The sequence below is a fragment of the Mustelus asterias genome, chromosome 7 (genome assembly GCF_964213995.1).
Source record: "Mustelus asterias chromosome 7, sMusAst1.hap1.1, whole genome shotgun sequence".
In the NCBI taxonomy this organism is placed as follows: Eukaryota; Metazoa; Chordata; class Chondrichthyes; order Carcharhiniformes; family Triakidae; genus Mustelus; species Mustelus asterias.
The window spans coordinates 40,133,161-40,148,225 of record NC_135807.1 but is presented as its reverse complement, the minus strand read 5'-3'; the positions used below and the strand labels follow the sequence as shown (position 1 = coordinate 40,148,225).

General features: G+C 51.2%; 20 non-coding genes across 20 annotated transcripts; 13 read left to right on the top strand and 7 right to left on the bottom strand.

Moving 5' to 3' along the window:
- Positions 1 to 674: 674 nt before the first annotated feature.
- On the top strand, positions 675 to 747 carry trnaa-cgc (transfer RNA alanine (anticodon CGC)). The gene has a single exon. It is a non-coding gene; the product is annotated as a tRNA-Ala (tRNA).
- Positions 748 to 954: 207 nt separating this feature from the next.
- Positions 955 to 1,027, bottom strand: trnam-cau (transfer RNA methionine (anticodon CAU)). Its single transcript has one exon. It is a non-coding gene; the product is annotated as a tRNA-Met (tRNA).
- Positions 1,028 to 1,459: 432 nt separating this feature from the next.
- trnaa-agc (transfer RNA alanine (anticodon AGC)) lies at positions 1,460 to 1,532 on the top strand. The gene has a single exon. It is a non-coding gene; the product is annotated as a tRNA-Ala (tRNA).
- A 1,401-nt stretch (positions 1,533 to 2,933) lies between these two features.
- trnaa-cgc (transfer RNA alanine (anticodon CGC)) lies at positions 2,934 to 3,006 on the top strand. Its single transcript has one exon. It is a non-coding gene; the product is annotated as a tRNA-Ala (tRNA).
- A 207-nt stretch (positions 3,007 to 3,213) lies between these two features.
- On the bottom strand, positions 3,214 to 3,286 carry trnam-cau (transfer RNA methionine (anticodon CAU)). The gene has a single exon. It is a non-coding gene; the product is annotated as a tRNA-Met (tRNA).
- Positions 3,287 to 5,195: 1,909 nt separating this feature from the next.
- On the top strand, positions 5,196 to 5,268 carry trnaa-cgc (transfer RNA alanine (anticodon CGC)). The gene has a single exon. It is a non-coding gene; the product is annotated as a tRNA-Ala (tRNA).
- Positions 5,269 to 5,475: 207 nt separating this feature from the next.
- On the bottom strand, positions 5,476 to 5,548 carry trnam-cau (transfer RNA methionine (anticodon CAU)). Its single transcript has one exon. It is a non-coding gene; the product is annotated as a tRNA-Met (tRNA).
- A 432-nt stretch (positions 5,549 to 5,980) lies between these two features.
- trnaa-agc (transfer RNA alanine (anticodon AGC)) lies at positions 5,981 to 6,053 on the top strand. The gene has a single exon. It is a non-coding gene; the product is annotated as a tRNA-Ala (tRNA).
- A 1,396-nt stretch (positions 6,054 to 7,449) lies between these two features.
- Positions 7,450 to 7,522, top strand: trnaa-cgc (transfer RNA alanine (anticodon CGC)). The gene has a single exon. It is a non-coding gene; the product is annotated as a tRNA-Ala (tRNA).
- A 207-nt stretch (positions 7,523 to 7,729) lies between these two features.
- trnam-cau (transfer RNA methionine (anticodon CAU)) lies at positions 7,730 to 7,802 on the bottom strand. The gene has a single exon. It is a non-coding gene; the product is annotated as a tRNA-Met (tRNA).
- Positions 7,803 to 8,234: 432 nt separating this feature from the next.
- Positions 8,235 to 8,307, top strand: trnaa-agc (transfer RNA alanine (anticodon AGC)). Its single transcript has one exon. It is a non-coding gene; the product is annotated as a tRNA-Ala (tRNA).
- A 1,387-nt stretch (positions 8,308 to 9,694) lies between these two features.
- On the top strand, positions 9,695 to 9,767 carry trnaa-cgc (transfer RNA alanine (anticodon CGC)). Its single transcript has one exon. It is a non-coding gene; the product is annotated as a tRNA-Ala (tRNA).
- Positions 9,768 to 9,974: 207 nt separating this feature from the next.
- On the bottom strand, positions 9,975 to 10,047 carry trnam-cau (transfer RNA methionine (anticodon CAU)). Its single transcript has one exon. It is a non-coding gene; the product is annotated as a tRNA-Met (tRNA).
- A 432-nt stretch (positions 10,048 to 10,479) lies between these two features.
- Positions 10,480 to 10,552, top strand: trnaa-agc (transfer RNA alanine (anticodon AGC)). Its single transcript has one exon. It is a non-coding gene; the product is annotated as a tRNA-Ala (tRNA).
- Positions 10,553 to 11,948: 1,396 nt separating this feature from the next.
- Positions 11,949 to 12,021, top strand: trnaa-cgc (transfer RNA alanine (anticodon CGC)). The gene has a single exon. It is a non-coding gene; the product is annotated as a tRNA-Ala (tRNA).
- Positions 12,022 to 12,228: 207 nt separating this feature from the next.
- Positions 12,229 to 12,301, bottom strand: trnam-cau (transfer RNA methionine (anticodon CAU)). The gene has a single exon. It is a non-coding gene; the product is annotated as a tRNA-Met (tRNA).
- Positions 12,302 to 12,733: 432 nt separating this feature from the next.
- Positions 12,734 to 12,806, top strand: trnaa-agc (transfer RNA alanine (anticodon AGC)). The gene has a single exon. It is a non-coding gene; the product is annotated as a tRNA-Ala (tRNA).
- Positions 12,807 to 14,193: 1,387 nt separating this feature from the next.
- trnaa-cgc (transfer RNA alanine (anticodon CGC)) lies at positions 14,194 to 14,266 on the top strand. Its single transcript has one exon. It is a non-coding gene; the product is annotated as a tRNA-Ala (tRNA).
- Positions 14,267 to 14,473: 207 nt separating this feature from the next.
- trnam-cau (transfer RNA methionine (anticodon CAU)) lies at positions 14,474 to 14,546 on the bottom strand. Its single transcript has one exon. It is a non-coding gene; the product is annotated as a tRNA-Met (tRNA).
- Positions 14,547 to 14,978: 432 nt separating this feature from the next.
- Positions 14,979 to 15,051, top strand: trnaa-agc (transfer RNA alanine (anticodon AGC)). Its single transcript has one exon. It is a non-coding gene; the product is annotated as a tRNA-Ala (tRNA).
- Positions 15,052 to 15,065: the final 14 nt, after the last annotated feature.

The following is a 15,065-nucleotide window of genomic DNA, read 5'->3' as shown; positions in this document are numbered from 1 at the left end:
CAGCAAAGACTGCGTGCGGATGTCAACGATTCGCATCGATTGCTCAGTCGGTACAACAGAAGACTCGAGGGGTAAATATACCAAAGTCGTCCTTAGGTCACCGCTTGAATGATGTTAACAATTTCTGCGTGCCCATTGAGAAGGAAGTGTGTCGGAAGCAAACGTTTACGGCAAAGCAGCACTCCGAACCTGGTGACGAGTTTATAACTGAACATGTTGCTGCTCAGGCAGAGGAGCCATCTTTGCCTGTGGGAAAACAGCCTCCACACGGCTGCAAAGTTTCTGCAGTTGCGTGTGCGGGCCAGCGGGAGTGGCATTGAGCAGCAACGCATCCAACAGCTGAGCCCTCACCTGCAAGCAAAAGTAGATTGCTAACACTGAGACAGGGGTCTCGCCTGCCTCCTCACACTCGTGCTGACTGCCGTTTTCCTCTCGGCTTGCTTTGAAAGTGCAAATTCAGCCTCTTCACTGATTATGACGCGTCGACTGCGATTTTCCCTTCTGCTGATGGCACGAGCTGCGGCTGCTGGCTCACGTTGAGTGAATGGCAAAATGACTGTGTTGAAGCAGCAGGCCGATCCGATGAAGAATTTCTCTGCACTTTCATGAACATCTTGGAGCCAGGGGGTGTGGAGATGTTGGGCAGCAAGAAAGCGGACGCAGCAATCAGCTTGGGGGAATTAGCTCAAGTGGTAGAGCGCTCGCTTCGCATGTGAGAGGCAGTGGGATCGATGCCCACATTCTCCACTTTGATGTTTAACCTTTGGGCCAAAGTTTCATGCCCAGCGGTCCTGTCATGAAGTTCACACATGTTCAGGGTTCCTCCACACGCTGCCGTACGCACAGAATCTGAATGACTTACAGAGCTGTTGCATGCAAGCTGCCTTCATATTTGTCAGCAGCAAAGATGGGAATGAGCGGTGAATGGAAGAAAAGAAGGTGGAAAAAGAGCCCTGCCCTCTCTGAGGATTGAACTCAGGACCTTCAGATTATGAGACTGACGCGCTGCCTACTGCGCTAAGAAGGCACAGGCAGTTGGGCACTGTACACTGCATGACTAGGTTTGCCATCATCAGGCTGCGTCCAGTCACAATGAAAACTGCTCACGTAACATTGAGGCAGATTAGAGAACAATATCGCAGCTTGTGATATGGAGACAGACACGTTATCCATCACAACGTCGGCCCAAGCTGCAGGTCGACGCAGGCGGGCCACAGCACAGCCACAGCTTTGGCATCAAGACATGGATGAAGCGCTCAAGGGCTAAAGGGTGCACTGTCACAATCAGCAAAGATAGTGGCTTTCAATGGATTTCAAAGATGTTGATTAAATGGAAAAACTACCGTGTTGAAGCAGCAGGCCGGATCCGATGAAGAGGTCCTGTGCACTTTCTCGAGCATCTTGGAGACGGACTGAGGAGATCCTGAGCAGCAAGAAAGCTGACCCCAACTGCAGCTTGGGGGAATTAGCTCAAATGGTAGAGCGCTCGCTTAGCATGCGAGAGGTAGTGGGATCGATGCCCACATTCTCCACTTTGATTTTTACCTTGGGGCCAAAGCTTCTTGGAGACAGGGGCTGAGGCAAGCCTGGACAGCAAGAAAGCTGAGGCCAGAATTGCCATGGGGAATTAGCTCAAATGGTCGAGCGCTCGCTTTGCATGTGAGAGGTAGTGGGATCGATGCCCACATTCTCCACTCAGATTTTATCTTTGGGCCAAAGTTTCAGGCCCACCCATCATGTCATTCACTTTACACATCTCCAGGCTTTCTCCAAGCGCTGCCGCACGCACGCACGCACGCACGCACGCACAGAGTGTCTGAATGATTTGCACAGCTGCCGCAAGAAGCTGCCGTCATATTTATCAGCAGTAAAGATGGGAATGTGAGGCGAATGGAGGGAAAGATACAATCTTGGGAAAGAAGGTGTCAAATCCACAAGATTGTATCCAGGATGCACAGGTGATGAGACTCACACGCTGCCGACTGCACCAAGAAGGCACACTTGGAACTGCGCTGCACACGGCGTGACTAGATTTGCCATCGAACAGTTTGCATCCAGCCACAAAGCAAAGTGTTCAGAAAACACTGAGGAATTTTACACAACAATACATCAGCTTGTGATACAGAGTCAGAAACGTCATCCATTACAGCACGGGGGCCCATCGCGCAGGGTGAAGCTGGCGGGTAACTGCATGCCTACACCTTTGCCGTTAAGATGTGGATGAAGCACTCAAGGGCTCAAAGGTGCACGGTCAAAATTCAGCAAAGACTGCGTGCGGATGTCAACGATTCGCATCGATTGCTCAGTCGGTACAACAGAAGACTCGAGGGGTAAATATACCAAAGTCGTCCTTAGGTCACCGCTTGAATGATGTTAACAATTTCTGCGTGCCCATTGAGAAGGAAGTGTGTCGGAAGCAAACGTTTACGGCAAAGCAGCACTCCGAACCTGGTGACGAGTTTATAACTGAACATGTTGCTGCTCAGGCAGAGGAGCCATCTTTGCCTGTGGGAAAACAGCCTCCACACGGCTGCAAAGTTTCTGCAGTTGCGTGTGCGGGCCAGCGGGAGTGGCATTGAGCAGCAACGCATCCAACAGCTGAGCCCTCACCTGCAAGCAAAAGTAGATTGCTAACACTGAGACAGGGGTCTCGCCTGCCTCCTCACACTCGTGCTGACTGCCGTTTTCCTCTCGGCTTGCTTTGAAAGTGCAAATTCAGCCTCTTCACTGATTATGACGCGTCGACTGCGATTTTCCCTTCTGCTGATGGCACGAGCTGCGGCTGCTGGCTCACGTTGAGTGAATGGCAAAATGACTGTGTTGAAGCAGCAGGCCGATCCGATGAAGAATTTCTCTGCACTTTCATGAACATCTTGGAGCCAGGGGGTGTGGAGATGTTGGGCAGCAAGAAAGCGGACGCAGCAATCAGCTTGGGGGAATTAGCTCAAGTGGTAGAGCGCTCGCTTCGCATGTGAGAGGCAGTGGGATCGATGCCCACATTCTCCACTTTGATGTTTAACCTTTGGGCCAAAGTTTCATGCCCAGCGGTCCTGTCATGAAGTTCACACATGTTCAGGGTTCCTCCACACGCTGCCGTACGCACAGAATCTGAATGACTTACAGAGCTGTTGCATGCAAGCTGCCTTCATATTTGTCAGCAGCAAAGATGGGAATGAGCGGTGAATGGAAGAAAAGAAGGTGGAAAAAGAGCCCTGCCCTCTCTGAGGATTGAACTCAGGACCTTCAGATTATGAGACTGACGCGCTGCCTACTGCGCTAAGAAGGCACAGGCAGTTGGGCACTGTACACTGCATGACTAGGTTTGCCATCAACAGGCTGCGTCCAGTCACAATGAAAACTGCTCACGTAACATTGAGGCAGATTAGAGAACAATATCGCAGCTTGTGATATGGAGACAGACACGTTATCCATCACAACGTCGGCCCAAGCTGCAGGTCGACGCAGGCGGGCCACAGCACAGCCACAGCTTTGGCATCAAGACATGGATGAAGCGCTCAAGGGCTAAAGGGTGCACTGTCACAATCAGCAAAGATAGTGGCTTTCAATGGATTTCAAAGATGTTGATTAAATGGAAAAACTACCGTGTTGAAGCAGCAGGCCGGATCCGATGAAGAGGTCCTGTGCACTTTCTCGAGCATCTTGGAGACGGACTGAGGAGATCCTGAGCAGCAAGAAAGCTGACCCCAACTGCAGCTTGGGGGAATTAGCTCAAATGGGAGAGCGCTCGCTTAGCATGCGAGAGGTAGTGGGATCGATGCCCACATTCTCCACTTTGATTTTTACCTTGGGGCCAAAGCTTCTTGGAGACAGGGGCTGAGGCAAGCCTGGACAGCAAGAAAGCTGAGGCCAGAATTGCCATGGGGAATTAGCTCAAATGGTCGAGCGCTCGCTTTGCATGTGAGAGGTAGTGGGATCGATGCCCACATTCTCCACTCAGATTTTATCTTTGGGCCAAAGTTTCAGGCCCACCCATCATGTCATTCACTTTCCACATCTCCAGGCTTTCTCCAAGCGCTGCCGCACGCACGCACGCACCCACCCACGCACGCACAGAGTGTCTGAATGATTTGCACAGCTGCCGCAAGAAGCTGCCGTCATATTTATCAGCAGTAAAGATGGGAATGTGAGGCGAATGGAGGGAAAGATACAATCTTGGGAAAGAAGGTGTCAAATCCACAAGATTGTATCCAGGATGCACAGGTGATGAGACTCACACGCTGCCGACTGCACCAAGAAGGCACACTTGGAACTGCGCTGCACACGGCGTGACTAGATTTGCCATCGAACAGCCTGCATCCAGCCACAAAGCAAAGTGTTCAGAAAACACTGAGGAAATTACACAACAATACATCAGCTTGTGATACAGAGTCAGAAACGTCATCCATTACAGCACGGGGGCCCATCGCGCAGGGTGAAGCTGGCGGGGAACTGCATGCCTACACCTTTGCCGTTAAGATGTGGATGAAGCACTCAAGGGCTCAAAGGTGCACGGTCAAAATTCAGCAAAGACTGCGTGCGGATGTCAACGATTCGCATCGATTGCTCAGTCGGTACAACAGAAGACTCGAGGGGTAAATATACCAAAGTCGTCCTTAGGTCACCGCTTGAATGATGTTAACAATTTCTGCGTGCCCATTGAGAAGGAAGTGTGTCGGAAGCAAACGTTTACGGCAAAGCAGCACTCCGAACCTGGTGACGAGTTTATAACTGAACATGTTGCTGCTCAGGCAGAGGAGCCATCTTTGCCTGTGGGAAAACAGCCTCCACACGGCTGCAAAGTTTCTGCAGTTGCGTGTGCGGGCCAGCGGGAGTGGCATTGAGCAGCAACGCATCCAACAGCTGAGCCCTCACCTGCAAGCAAAAGTAGATTGCTAACACTGAGACAGGGGTCTCGCCTGCCTCCTCACACTCGTGCTGACTGCCGTTTTCCTAGCGGCTTGCTTTGAATGTGCAAATTCAGCCTCTTCACTGATTATGACGCGTCGACTGCGATTTTCCCTTCTGCTGATGGCACGAGCTGCGGCTGCTGGCTCACGTTGAGTGAATGGCAAAATGACTGTGTTGAAGTAGCAGGCCGATCCGATGAAGAATTTCTCTGCACTTTCATGAACATCTTGGAGCCAGGGGGTGTGGAGATGTTGGGCAGCAAGAAAGCGGACGCAGCAATCAGCTTGGGGGAATTAGCTCAAGTGGTAGAGCGCTCGCTTCGCATGTGAGAGGCAGTGGGATCGATGCCCACATTCTCCACTTTGATTTTTAACCTTTGGGCCAAAGTTTCATGCCCAGCGGTCCTGTCATGAAGTTCACACATGTTCAGGGTTCCTCCACACGCTGCCGTACGCACAGAATCTGAATGACTGACAGAGCTGTTGCATGCAAGCTGCCTTCATATTTGTCAGCAGCAAAGATGGGAATGAGCGGTGAATGGAAGAAAAGAAGGTGGAAAAAGAGCCCTGCCCTCTCTGAGGATTGAACTCAGGACCTTCAGATTATGAGACTGACGCGCTGCCTACTGCGCTAAGAAGGCACAGGCAGTTGGGCACTGTACACTGCATGACTAGGTTTGCCATCATCAGGCTGCGTCCAGTCACAATGAAAACTGCTCACGTAACATTGAGGCAGATTAGAGAACAATATCGCAGCTTGTGATATGGAGACAGACACGTTATCCATCACAACGTCGGCCCAAGCTGCAGGTCGACGCAGGCGGGCCACAGCACAGCCACAGCTTTGGCATCAAGACATGGATGAAGCGCTCAAGGGCTAAAGGGTGCACTGTCACAATCAGCAAAGATAGTGGCTTTCAATGGATTTCAAAGATGTTGATTAAATGGAAAAACTACCGTGTTGAAGCAGCAGGCCGGATCCGATGAAGAGGTCCTGTGCACTTTCTCGAGCATCTTGGAGACGGAGTGAGGAGATCCTGAGCAGCAAGAAAGCTGACCCCAACTGCAGCTTGGGGGAATTAGCTCAAATGGTAGAGCGCTCGCTTAGCATGCGAGAGGTAGTGGGATCGATGCCCACATTCTCCACTTTGATTTTTACCTTGGGGCCAAAGCTTCTTGGAGACAGGGGCTGAGGCAAGCCTGGACAGCAAGAAAGCTGAGGCCAGAATTGCCATGGGGAATGAGCTCAAATGGTAGAGCGCTCGCTTTGCATGTGAGAGGGAGTGGGATCGATGCCCACATTCTCCACTCAGATTTTATCTTTGGGCCAAAGTTTCAGGCCCACCCATCATGTCATTCACTTTACACATCTCCAGGCTTTCTCCAAGCGCTGCCGCACGCACGCACGCACGCACGCACAGAGTGTCTGAATGATTTGCACAGCTGCCGCAAGAAGCTGCCGTCATATTTATCAGCAGTAAAGATGGGAATGTGAGGCGAATGGAGGGAAAGATACAATCTTGGGAAAGAAGGTGTCAAATCCACAAGATTGTATCCAGGATGCACAGGTGATGAGACTCACACGCTGCCGACTGCACCAAGAAGGCACACTTGGAACTGCGCTGCACACGGCGTGACTAGATTTGCCATCGAACAGCCTGCATCCAGCCACAAAGCAAAGTGTTCAGAAAACACTGAGGAAATTACACAACAATACATCAGCTTGTGATACAGAGTCAGAAACGTCATCCATTACAGCACGGGGGCCCATCGCGCAGGGTGAAGCTGGCGGGGAACTGCATGCCTACACCTTTGCCGTTAAGATGTGGATGAAGCACTCAAGGGCTCAAAGGTGCACGGTCAAAATTCAGCAAAGACTGCGTGCGGATGTCAACGATTCGCATCGATTGCTCAGTCGGTACAACAGAAGACTCGAGGGGTAAATATACCAAAGTCGTCCTTAGGTCACCGCTTGAATGATGTTAACAATTTCTGCGTGCCCATTGAGAAGGAAGTGTGTCGGAAGCAAACGTTTACGGCAAAGCAGCACTCCGAACCTGGTGACGAGTTTATAACTGAACATGTTGCTGCTCAGGCAGAGGAGCCATCTTTGCCTGTGGGAAAACAGCCTCCACACGGCTGCAAAGTTTCTGCAGTTGCGTGTGCGGGCCAGCGGGAGTGGCATTGAGCAGCAACGCATCCAACAGCTGAGCCCTCACCTGCAAGCAAAAGTAGATTGCTAACACTGAGACAGGGGTCTCGCCTGCCTCCTCACACTCGTGCTGACTGCCGTTTTCCTCTCGGCTTGCTTTGAATGTGCAAATTCAGCCTCTTCACTGATTATGACGCGTCGACTGCGATTTTCCCTTCTGCTGATGGCACGAGCTGCGGCTGCTGGCTCACGTTGAGTGAATGGCAAAATGACTGTGTTGAAGCAGCAGGCCGATCCGATGAAGAATTTCTCTGCACTTTCATGAACATCTTGGAGCCAGGGGGTGTGGAGATGTTGGGCAGCAAGAAAGCGGACGCAGCAATCAGCTTGGGGGAATTAGCTCAAGTGGTAGAGCGCTCGCTTCGCATGTGAGAGGCAGTGGGATCGATGCCCACATTCTCCACTTTGATTTTTAACCTTTGGGCCAAAGTTTCATGCCCAGCGGTCCTGTCATGAAGTTCACACATGTTCAGGGTTCCTCCACACGCTGCAGTACGCACAGAATCTGAATGACTTACAGAGCTGTTGCATGCAAGCTGCCTTCATATTTGTCAGCAGCAAAGATGGGAATGAGAGGTGAATGGAAGAAAAGAAGGTGGAAAAAGAGCCCTGCCCTCTCTGAGGATTGAACTCAGGACCTTCAGATTATGAGACTGACGCGCTGCCTACTGCGCTAAGAAGGCACAGGCAATTGGGCACTGTACACTGCATGACTAGGTTTGCCATGATCAGACTGCGTCCAGTCACAATGAAAACTGCTCACGTAACATTGAGGCAGATTAGAGAACAATATCGCAGCTTGTGATATGGAGACAGACACGTTATCCATCACAACGTCGGCCCAAGCTGCAGGTCGACGCAGGCGGGCCACAGCACAGCCACAGCTTTGGCATCAAGACATGGATGAAGCGCTCAAGGGCTAAAGGGTGCACTGTCACAATCAGCAAAGATAGTGGCTTTCAATGGATTTCAAAGATGTTGATTAAATGGAAAAACTACCGTGTTGAAGCAGCAGGCCGGATCCGATGAAGAGGTCCTGTGCACTTTCTCGAGCATCTTGGAGACGGACTGAGGAGATCCTGAGCAGCAAGAAAGCTGACCCCAACTGCAGCTTGGGGGAATTAGCTCAAATGGTAGAGCGCTCGCTTAGCATGCGAGAGGTAGTGGGATCGATGCCCACATTCTCCACTTTGATTTTTACCTTGGGGCCAAAGCTTCTTGGAGACAGGGGCTGAGGCAAGCCTGGACAGCAAGAAAGCTGAGGCCAGAATTGCCATGGGGAATTAGCTCAAATGGTAGAGCGCTCGCTTTGCATGTGAGAGGTAGTGGGATCGATGCCCACATTCTCCACTCAGATTTTATCTTTGGGCCAAAGTTTCAGGCCCACCCATCATGTCATTCACTTTACACATCTCCAGGCTTTCTCCAAGCGCTGCCGCACGCACGCACGCACCCACCCACGCACGCACAGAGTGTCTGAATGATTTGCACAGCTGCCGCAAGAAGCTGCCGTCATATTTATCAGCAGTAAAGATGGGAATGTGAGGCGAATGGAGGGAAAGAAGGTGTCAAATCCACAAGATTGTATCCAGGATGCACAGGTGATGAGACTCACACGCTGCCGACTGCACCAAGAAGGCACACTTGGAACTGCGCTGCACACGGCGTGACTAGATTTGCCATCGAACAGCCTGCATCCAGCCACAAAGCAAAGTGTTCAGAAAACACTGAGGAAATTACACAACAATACATCAGCTTGTGATACAGAGTCAGAAACGTCATCCATTACAGCACGGGGGCCCATCGCGCAGGGTGAAGCTGGCGGGGAACTGCATGCCTACACCTTTGCCGTTAAGATGTGGATGAAGCACTCAAGGGCTCAAAGGTGCACGGTCAAAATTCAGCAAAGACTGCGTGCGGATGTCAACGATTCGCATCGATTGCTCAGTCGGTACAACAGAAGACTCGAGGGGTAAATATACCAAAGTCGTCCTTAGGTCACCGCTTGAATGATGTTAACAATTTCTGCGTGCCCATTGAGAAGGAAGTGTGTCGGAAGCAAACGTTTACGGCAAAGCAGCACTCCGAACCTGGTGACGAGTTTATAACTGAACATGTTGCTGCTCAGGCAGAGGAGCCATCTTTGCCTGTGGGAAAACAGCCTCCACACGGCTGCAAAGTTTCTGCAGTTGCGTGTGCGGGCCAGCGGGAGTGGCATTGAGCAGCAACGCATCCAACAGCTGAGCCCTCACCTGCAAGCAAAAGTAGATTGCTAACACTGAGACAGGGGTCTCGCCTGCCTCCTCACACTCGTGCTGACTGCCGTTTTCCTAGCGGCTTGCTTTGAATGTGCAAATTCAGCCTCTTCACTGATTATGACGCGTCGACTGCGATTTTCCCTTCTGCTGATGGCACGAGCTGCGGCTGCTGGCTCACGTTGAGTGAATGGCAAAATGACTGTGTTGAAGTAGCAGGCCGATCCGATGAAGAATTTCTCTGCACTTTCATGAACATCTTGGAGCCAGGGGGTGTGGAGATGTTGGGCAGCAAGAAAGCGGACGCAGCAATCAGCTTGGGGGAATTAGCTCAAGTGGTAGAGCGCTCGCTTCGCATGTGAGAGGCAGTGGGATCGATGCCCACATTCTCCACTTTGATTTTTAACCTTTGGGCCAAAGTTTCATGCCCAGCGGTCCTGTCATGAAGTTCACACATGTTCAGGGTTCCTCCACACGCTGCCGTACGCACAGAATCTGAATGACTGACAGAGCTGTTGCATGCAAGCTGCCTTCATATTTGTCAGCAGCAAAGATGGGAATGAGCGGTGAATGGAAGAAAAGAAGGTGGAAAAAGAGCCCTGCCCTCTCTGAGGATTGAACTCAGGACCTTCAGATTATGAGACTGACGCGCTGCCTACTGCGCTAAGAAGGCACAGGCAGTTGGGCACTGTACACTGCATGACTAGGTTTGCCATCATCAGGCTGCGTCCAGTCACAATGAAAACTGCTCACGTAACATTGAGGCAGATTAGAGAACAATATCGCAGCTTGTGATATGGAGACAGACACGTTATCCATCACAACGTCGGCCCAAGCTGCAGGTCGACGCAGGCGGGCCACAGCACAGCCACAGCTTTGGCATCAAGACATGGATGAAGCGCTCAAGGGCTAAAGGGTGCACTGTCACAATCAGCAAAGATAGTGGCTTTCAATGGATTTCAAAGATGTTGATTAAATGGAAAAACTACCGTGTTGAAGCAGCAGGCCGGATCCGATGAAGAGGTCCTGTGCACTTTCTCGAGCATCTTGGAGACGGACTGAGGAGATCCTGAGCAGCAAGAAAGCTGACCCCAACTGCAGCTTGGGGGAATTAGCTCAAATGGTAGAGCGCTCGCTTAGCATGCGAGAGGTAGTGGGATCGATGCCCACATTCTCCACTTTGATTTTTACCTTGGGGCCAAAGCTTCTTGGAGACAGGGGCTGAGGCAAGCCTGGACAGCAAGAAAGCTGAGGCCAGAATTGCCATGGGGAATGAGCTCAAATGGTAGAGCGCTCGCTTTGCATGTGAGAGGGAGTGGGATCGATGCCCACATTCTCCACTCAGATTTTATCTTTGGGCCAAAGTTTCAGGCCCACCCATCATGTCATTCACTTTACACATCTCCAGGCTTTCTCCAAGCGCTGCCGCACGCACGCACGCACGCACGCACAGAGTGTCTGAATGATTTGCACAGCTGCCGCAAGAAGCTGCCGTCATATTTATCAGCAGTAAAGATGGGAATGTGAGGCGAATGGAGGGAAAGATACAATCTTGGGAAAGAAGGTGTCAAATCCACAAGATTGTATCCAGGATGCACAGGTGATGAGACTCACACGCTGCCGACTGCACCAAGAAGGCACACTTGGAACTGCGCTGCACACGGCGTGACTAGATTTGCCATCGAACAGCCTGCATCCAGCCACAAAGCAAAGTGTTCAGAAAACACTGAGGAAATTACACAACAATACATCAGCTTGTGATACAGAGTCAGAAACGTCATCCATTACAGCACGGGGGCCCATCGCGCAGGGTGAAGCTGGCGGGGAACTGCATGCCTACACCTTTGCCGTTAAGATGTGGATGAAGCACTCAAGGGCTCAAAGGTGCACGGTCAAAATTCAGCAAAGACTGCGTGCGGATGTCAACGATTCGCATCGATTGCTCAGTCGGTACAACAGAAGACTCGAGGGGTAAATATACCAAAGTCGTCCTTAGGTCACCGCTTGAATGATGTTAACAATTTCTGCGTGCCCATTGAGAAGGAAGTGTGTCGGAAGCAAACGTTTACGGCAAAGCAGCACTCCGAACCTGGTGACGAGTTTATAACTGAACATGTTGCTGCTCAGGCAGAGGAGCCATCTTTGCCTGTGGGAAAACAGCCTCCACACGGCTGCAAAGTTTCTGCAGTTGCGTGTGCGGGCCAGCGGGAGTGGCATTGAGCAGCAACGCATCCAACAGCTGAGCCCTCACCTGCAAGCAAAAGTAGATTGCTAACACTGAGACAGGGGTCTCGCCTGCCTCCTCACACTCGTGCTGACTGCCGTTTTCCTCTCGGCTTGCTTTGAATGTGCAAATTCAGCCTCTTCACTGATTATGACGCGTCGACTGCGATTTTCCCTTCTGCTGATGGCACGAGCTGCGGCTGCTGGCTCACGTTGAGTGAATGGCAAAATGACTGTGTTGAAGCAGCAGGCCGATCCGATGAAGAATTTCTCTGCACTTTCATGAACATCTTGGAGCCAGGGGGTGTGGAGATGTTGGGCAGCAAGAAAGCGGACGCAGCAATCAGCTTGGGGGAATTAGCTCAAGTGGTAGAGCGCTCGCTTCGCATGTGAGAGGCAGTGGGATCGATGCCCACATTCTCCACTTTGATTTTTAACCTTTGGGCCAAAGTTTCATGCCCAGCGGTCCTGTCATGAAGTTCACACATGTTCAGGGTTCCTCCACACGCTGCAGTACGCACAGAATCTGAATGACTTACAGAGCTGTTGCATGCAAGCTGCCTTCATATTTGTCAGCAGCAAAGATGGGAATGAGAGGTGAATGGAAGAAAAGAAGGTGGAAAAAGAGCCCTGCCCTCTCTGAGGATTGAACTCAGGACCTTCAGATTATGAGACTGACGCGCTGCCTACTGCGCTAAGAAGGCACAGGCAATTGGGCACTGTACACTGCATGACTAGGTTTGCCATGATCAGACTGCGTCCAGTCACAATGAAAACTGCTCACGTAACATTGAGGCAGATTAGAGAACAATATCGCAGCTTGTGATATGGAGACAGACACGTTATCCATCACAACGTCGGCCCAAGCTGCAGGTCGACGCAGGCGGGCCACAGCACAGCCACAGCTTTGGCATCAAGACATGGATGAAGCGCTCAAGGGCTAAAGGGTGCACTGTCACAATCAGCAAAGATAGTGGCTTTCAATGGATTTCAAAGATGTTGATTAAATGGAAAAACTACCGTGTTGAAGCAGCAGGCCGGATCCGATGAAGAGGTCCTGTGCACTTTCTCGAGCATCTTGGAGACGGACTGAGGAGATCCTGAGCAGCAAGAAAGCTGACCCCAACTGCAGCTTGGGGGAATTAGCTCAAATGGTAGAGCGCTCGCTTAGCATGCGAGAGGTAGTGGGATCGATGCCCACATTCTCCACTTTGATTTTTACCTTGGGGCCAAAGCTTCTTGGAGACAGGGGCTGAGGCAAGCCTGGACAGCAAGAAAGCTGAGGCCAGAATTGCCATGGGGAATTAGCTCAAATGGTAGAGCGCTCGCTTTGCATGTGAGAGGTAGTGGGATCGATGCCCACATTCTCCACTCAGATTTTATCTTTGGGCCAAAGTTTCAGGCCCACCCATCATGTCATTCACTTTACACATCTCCAGGCTTTCTCCAAGCGCTGCCGCACGCACGCACGCACCCACCCACGCACGCACAGAGTGTCTGAATGATTTGCACAGCTGCCGCAAGAAGCTGCCGTCATATTTATCAGCAGTAAAGATGGGAATGTGAGGCGAATGGAGGGAAAGAAGGTGTCAAATACACAAGATTGTATCCAGGATGCACAGGTGATGAGACTCACACGCTGCCGACTGCACCAAGAAGGCACACTTGGAACTGCGCTGCACACGGCGTGACTAGATTTGCCATCGAACAGCCTGCATCCAGCCACAAAGCAAAGTGTTCAGAAAACACTGAGGAAATTACACAACAATACATCAGCTTGTGATACAGAGTCAGAAACGTCATCCATTACAGCACGGGGGCCCATCGCGCAGGGTGAAGCTGGCGGGGAACTGCATGCCTACACCTTTGCCGTTAAGATGTGGATGAAGCACTCAAGGGCTCAAAGGTGCACGGTCAAAATTCAGCAAAGACTGCGTGCGGATGTCAACGATTCGCATCGATTGCTCAGTCGGTACAACAGAAGACTCGAGGGGTAAATATACCAAAGTCGTCCTTAGGTCACCGCTTGAATGATGTTAACAATTTCTGCGTGCCCATTGAGAAGGAAGTGTGTCGGAAGCAAACGTTTACGGCAAAGCAGCACTCCGAACCTGGTGACGAGTTTATAACTGAACATGTTGCTGCTCAGGCAGAGGAGCCATCTTTGCCTGTGGGAAAACAGCCTCCACACGGCTGCAAAGTTTCTGCAGTTGCGTGTGCGGGCCAGCGGGAGTGGCATTGAGCAGCAACGCATCCAACAGCTGAGCCCTCACCTGCAAGCAAAAGTAGATTGCTAACACTGAGACAGGGGTCTCGCCTGCCTCCTCACACTCGTGCTGACTGCCGTTTTCCTCTCGGCTTGCTTTGAATGTGCAAATTCAGCCTCTTCACTGATTATGACGCGTCGACTGCGATTTTCCCTTCTGCTGATGGCACGAGCTGCGGCTGCTGGCTCACGTTGAGTGAATGGCAAAATGACTGTGTTGAAGCAGCAGGCCGATCCGATGAAGAATTTCTCTGCACTTTCATGAACATCTTGGAGCCAGGGGGTGTGGAGATGTTGGGCAGCAAGAAAGCGGACGCAGCAATCAGCTTGGGGGAATTAGCTCAAGTGGTAGAGCGCTCGCTTCGCATGTGAGAGGCAGTGGGATCGATGCCCACATTCTCCACTTTGATTTTTAACCTTTGGGCCAAAGTTTCATGCCCAGCGGTCCTGTCATGAAGTTCACACATGTTCAGGGTTCCTCCACACGCTGCAGTACGCACAGAATCTGAATGACTTACAGAGCTGTTGCATGCAAGCTGCCTTCATATTTGTCAGCAGCAAAGATGGGAATGAGAGGTGAATGGAAGAAAAGAAGGTGGAAAAAGAGCCCTGCCCTCTCTGAGGATTGAACTCAGGACCTTCAGATTATGAGACTGACGCGCTGCCTACTGCGCTAAGAAGGCACAGGCAATTGGGCACTGTACACTGCATGACTAGGTTTGCCATGATCAGACTGCGTCCAGTCACAATGAAAACTGCTCACGTAACATTGAGGCAGATTAGAGAACAATATCGCAGCTTGTGATATGGAGACAGACACGTTATCCATCACAACGTCGGCCCAAGCTGCAGGTCGACGCAGGCGGGCCACAGCACAGCCACAGCTTTGGCATCAAGACATGGATGAAGCGCTCAAGGGCTAAAGGGTGCACTGTCACAATCAGCAAAGATAGTGGCTTTCAATGGATTTCAAAGATGTTGATTAAATGGAAAAACTACCGTGTTGAAGCAGCAGGCCGGATCCGATGAAGAGGTCCTGTGCACTTTCTCGAGCATCTTGGAGACGGACTGAGGAGATCCTGAGCAGCAAGAAAGCTGACCCCAACTGCAGCTTGGGGGAATTAGCTCAAATGGTAGAGCGCTCGCTTAGCATGCGAGAGGTAGTGGGATCGATGCCCACATTCTCCACTTTGATTTTTACC